The sequence below is a fragment of the Ursus americanus genome, chromosome X (genome assembly GCF_024610735.1).
Source record: "Ursus americanus isolate L20-20 chromosome X, mUrsAme1.1.p, whole genome shotgun sequence".
Taxonomy (NCBI): Eukaryota; Metazoa; Chordata; class Mammalia; order Carnivora; family Ursidae; genus Ursus; species Ursus americanus.
In genome coordinates, this window is record NC_142164.1 from 110,930,140 (window position 1) to 110,936,265 (window position 6,126).

The following is a 6,126-nucleotide window of genomic DNA, read 5'->3' on the forward strand; positions in this document are numbered from 1 at the left end:
TCCTGGCTCATTAAAAATTAGGTCTATGTTCACCATCTTGGCTTCACCACCATACCCTTGCTTCCCAACTCTTTGCATTCTGGAGTCCATTCCCATAACCTGGAGGAAACTGCTTCCTCAAAGTCACTAGTGAATTTCTGGTTGTTAAAGTCACAGCTTCCTGGTTCTCACCCTCCTGAATCTCTTGGAGTCATTTTACAGTATAGGGCAACCTACGCTCCTCTTTGACACACTCTTTGTTCTTGACTTTTCTGTGATATGGTCTTGTCCTTTTACTCCTCCTCCTCCCTGACCATTCTGAAAGAAGTTGAGAGAGAAAGAAATAAATAGGTGAAAAATTGAGTGATTTTGTGTAGTGTAGTTGAGCTGATAGTAGTAAAAGAAAGAAGAGAATTAAATCCTGTGCACAATGAAGGTGATGGAGAACATACTTGGGGTTAATGGTTCTCTCTGCTGACCAGCAGATTGGTTTGCTATGTAGAAAAGCCTTGGAGTAAGAGAAAAAAGGTGTGCAAGTAGTCATTGTACATTAACGATTAGTTGCTTTACATAGTGGCAGAGAGCATCAGGGCTAGAGGAATACATAACTACAGTCCCTTATCTGCAACTTCCAATTCCAAAACCCTCTGAAAAGCACTTGGCAGCAACACCTGACCTGACAACAGATACAATGCTCTTCATGATCTTTATTTATTGTATTTAACAATATTGAATGCAGAAATATTCAAGTGTTTGGTGATGGGACGCTGCTCCAGATCCCAATGGGAGTAGATTAATACATGGTATATGCACGGTATTACCTGTACAGCCTGGGTTCTAATGCTAACACCACCGTTAGCTAATTGTGTGGTCCCAGGTGTGCAGGGATTCGTAAGAGCGGAGAGAAGGCAATCCCATGAAATAAGTTGTCTCCATTTAGTGCAAATAAACTAGTTTTAAAAAGGAATACTTGCCCTATCTGCCCAAAAGGTTATTGAGAGAACAGAATTAAATAAATAATAAGAACAGCAAAATTAATAAAGGAAATGTGCTCTGTGAATGAATTTTTATTTATTAAAATTGATATTGAGACTACTCAACTTGAGGCCATAAAGAGGAATAAAAGGGTTTGTTTAAGGGAAATATTTTACTATACGAATATATATTTATATTTACAATGGCTGAATCTCAGAAATAGATAACCTACCCATCTGGAAAGACACAACCACACATAGATCTGGTAGAGAGACAGCTGATAGGAATATAGATCAAGTATCTATTCCATTTATATGTGGATTTTTACAGTATAGTACTATAAATGTATTTTCCCTTTCTTACTATTTTCTTAATAATATTTTCTTTTTTCTAGCTCGGTTTATTGTAAGGACACAGTATATAATATAACATACAAAATATGTATTAACTATCTTATTGGGAAGGCTTCCAGTCAACAGTAGGATATTAGTAGTTAAGTTTTTGGGGAGTCAAAAGTTATACCTGGATTTTCTACTGCCCAGGGGGTTGGTGCCTCTAACGCCCACATTGTTCAAGGGGCGACTGTAATTACAAAGAGAAAAATTCCAAGTACACATCACTTCTAGCTCCAGTAATACCTTCATTTCCCCCCAGAGGGTATAATCTCGTACAATCCCTGAAGAGAGGACAGAGACAGAGAGAAACTTGTGTAACTCAGCTAATGATCCCAGTATTAACTTCAACTCAATTAGGTAGTGATCCTGTTTTTAAATTATTATTCTTTTTTTTATTCTTTTATTCTATGACTATCATTGAACTAGTTGACATTTATTGAATCAACTGTCCTCCCAATCAATTCAGTTAAAAAATTCTATCTCACTGGATGAACAAGTTGTTTTGTTGAATTAACTGGTCAATATGGTGGAACTTTGTGCATTGGGTCAAATTCTAATGATACTCAGACTCTTTTGCATTGACGATTGGTGCCTGTGATTTGTCTGCCAGGTATGTGGATATGAGTCACTCATCCAATTTTTTCATTGTGCGGGGCTGTTACAAGCAAAGACTCAAAGGTCCCTGTGAGGCCAGGGCCACAGGCCAGCAGTAGAACAATTCATTCACATAAGCTTTTTGGGGTTTTCTTTAGCACAATTTCAGGTAATCTAACATGCTCTTTGAAGAACTAAAGAGAATCTAAATTAATGAACATAAGAATTAAAATCTGCTTGCTCAAAAGGGACAGAGGTTTACCAATGTTAGTACTTGCCATCATTCCAAGGCTGATCGAGGCTCATGTTAAATTCCCATCACATATTACAGTATTGCTTGCTAGATTATCATCTGCTTAGCTATAAAGGGGAATACCAAGGTTCATTTCAGTAGTACAACGATTGCAGAAAGCCTCAGGTCACAGTTTCAACTGTAGTGCTTTGACCCAGCACATTCCAGTACATCGGCAAATAAAATGCCATTGACAAAACCTCCCCAGAGATAATACTGGAGTCCTTTGGGGAAATTGAGGGTGTTGTGGGGGTTAGAAACCAGTGTACTTGGCAGTTTTTTTCTCAGAGTTTCATAGTTTTTTCTTTCTTTGTGTTGAGAATCCAAATAGATGCCTCACATATCTGTGTATTCCCTTTCACCACTTCCCTGCCAGATCTGTATTTCTTTCCAGATAGATAGGTTATCCTACTTCTTTTTTTTTTAATGATTTTTTATTATATTATGTTAGTCACCATACAGAGGTTATCCTACTTCTAAGATTTGGTCTTGTGTAAATGAATATTTATCCATATAGTGAAATATTTTCCCTGAGTAAATCTTTCTTCTCTTGGTGAATGCAAGTGAGGTTTTTCTCCAATATCACTTTTCATAAAGAATATAAAATTTTATTCACAGGATTCATTTTACTCACTAATTTTTAGTGTTTTTCATTATTCACCCAATAGTAAGTATTACTAATCCTACCTAACAAAAGAAGAAATGGAGGCTAAGTGAATTTAAATATATTGCCCAAAGCCATATAGCGTTTTAAAATGTTGTTACATTGTTAGAGGCTTTATGGCAACTAATTCTTTTAGTTTCTGTATTTTAATTATATTGTTCTACTTTTTGTTTATTTTAATCTAAAATGTACTTTGTCATCAACTCCTCTTCCAGGAATAACCTGGACGTGCCAAGGTGTGTAGGACACAAGAATTGGGACTGGGGTGCCTGAAACCCCATTACTGAGTAACATGCAGGGTGGTTGCCAGGATTATTCTTGGTCCAAGCTGAATATGTACCATGGGCAGTGGCATAGAGAGAAATAAGAACTTCACACAGATTAGATGCATTTCATGGCTGGTAATTTTATTTAATTTTTAAAAGATTTTATTTACTTATTTGACAGAGAGAGAAATCACAAACAGGGAAAGCAGAAGAGGGAGAAGCAGGCTTCCCGCTGAGCAGGGAGCCCGACCTGGGACTTGATCCCAGGACCCTGGGATCATGACTTGAGCCGAAGGCGGTCGCTTCATCCATTGGGCCACCCAGGTGTTCCTCACAACTGGAAATTTTAAAGATGAGGATTGTGGTTCTGCTTCAGCATTTATATAGCACTTTGGAGAATTGTTGGCCATTCCTGTGCTATACTTGATTTAGGTCATTTCCCATTTATACTTTGCTTGTAGGTAATGCAGGGCATGTTTTAGAGGCTCTGGTAAAACTACAGCCGGAACTGCAACTTTCCTTCTTTTGTACCGAGTCATTGAAGTGGAGGACGAAAACCCTGACATACCTGTTAAAACAGAAAGTCAGACCCTATCATTCTTTTACTCAAACCTCTCCATGCTGACCCATCTCTTTCAGGGGAGAACCCCAAATCCCTAAATGACAATAGGGCCGTACATAATCTGCCCTCAGCCCCTGAAAACCACCTACTATTTTTTATTATAACAATTGTCATACATAAAGAAAGTTGGAGGAATAGTACAATGAATACCCATGTATCTACCACCTAGATCTAACCATTCAAAATCGAAATTATAAAGGGCCAAGAGAGATGGGGCCCTGGGGGGGGGGTGGAAGTGAAAGAAGAGAACCCATTGGATCAGGCTGTTAGTGACGTAATAGAGGACGGACTAGGACGCCAATTAAACCCAGGTCCTTACACAGTGAGTGGGAGTTGGGGTGGGTGGAGGGGGGTGGGAAGAGGCCTCAGTTGAGCTGTGGTTGGGGCTCCTTCCCAGAGCAGCATTTGGCTTTGTTTGTTTTCCAGCTTTATGGAGATATAATTTACATATAACTTTGTGTAAGTTTAACGTGTACAATGTAATAATTTGGTATATGTATACATTGCAAAAGTGATTACCATGTTAAGGTGAGTTAACACATCCATCACTTCACATAGTTACAATTTTTCTTTTTGTGGTGAGAATTGATAAAATCTACTCTCTTAGCAACTTTCAAATATACAACACAGTATCGTTAACTATAGTAACCATACTGCACATTACATTCCCAGGACTTATACCAAATCTTTTTTTATCCATTCATCCAGTGACAGACACTTAGGTTGTTTCCGTATCCTGGCTATTGTGAATAATGCTGCAATGAACATGGGAGTGCTAAAATCTCTTTGAGATCCTGTTTTCATTTTCTTTGGATATGTACCCAGGAATGGGATTGCTGGATCATATGATAGTTATATTTTTAAATTTTTAAAAGGAACTCCATACTGATTTTCATGGTGGCTATACCAATTTACATTCCCACCAACAATGAACAAGGGTTCTCTTTTCTCTACATCCTCACCGACAAGTGCTATCTCTTGGTTTTTTTTGTTGTTGTTGTTTTGTTTTGTTTGTTTTTTTATCACAACCATTCTAACAGATGTGAGGTGATACTTCATTGTGGTTTTGATTTGCATTTCCCTGATGAGGAGTGATGTCGAGCACCTTGTACCTATTGTACCTATTGGCCGTTTGTGTGTCTTCTTTGGAAAAATGTCTTTAAAAAGATACTGGGATGTTGTGTTTCCATTTGCATTTGTTTCAAGATTTTTTTTAAAAAGTTCTTCTTTAACTTAGTGGTTCTTCTGCAGTGTATTGTTTAAATTTCCACATATTTGTGGATTTTCCATTTTCCTCCTGTTACTGATTTCGGGTTTCATACCATTGTGAGTGGACAAGATACTTGGTATAATTTCAATATTCTAAATTTTGCAAAAGGCTTATTTTGTGACCTATCATATCATCTGTTCTGGAGAATGTTCCATGTGCACTTGAGAAGAATATGTATTCTGCTTCTCTTGGATGGAATGTTCTGTGTGTGTCTGTTAGGTCCATTTGATCTAAAGTATGGTTCAAGTCCAATGTTTCCATGTTGATTTTCTGTCTGGACGATCTATCCATTGTCAAAATTGGGGGAGTAATTAGAATCCCTTGCTTTATTATATTGTTGCCTATTTCTCCCATCAGATCTGTATTTGCTTAATATATTTAGGTGCTCCATTTTGGGGGGCATAGGTGTTTATAGTTGTCATATCTTCTCGATGAATTGGTCTCTTCACTGTTATATAATGACCTTCTTTATCTCTTGTTATCACTTTTGATTTAAAGTCTATTTTGTCTCATATAAGTATAGCTACCCCAGCTCTCTCGGTTTTCACTTGCATGAATTATCTTTTCCATCCCTTCACTTTGAACCTATGTGTGTCTTTAAAGCTGAAGTGAATCTCTTGTAGGCAGCAGATAGTTGGGTCTTGGTTTTTAGCCACTGTGCATCTTTTCTTTAGAGAATTCAATCTATTTACATTTACAGTAATTATCAATAGGTAAGGACTTTCTAATGCCATCTTGTTAGTTGTTTCCTGGCTATTTTTTAGTTCCCTTTTTCCTTTCTTTCTCTCTTGCTGCCTTTCTTTATGAATTGACGATTTTTCACGGTGGTATGTTTTTATTCCCTTCTCTTTATCTTTTGTGAATCTACTGTAGGTATTTGCTTTGTGGTTACTATGAGGATTACATAAAACATCTTATAGGCTGATAACAACTTAACTTCAATTGCATACAAAAACTTTATCCTTTTGCTCTCCCCCTTTTATGTTTTTGATGTCTGAATTTACATCTTGATATATTATGCATCCATTAACGAATTATTGTAGCTATAGCTATTTTTATTTTTATTTTT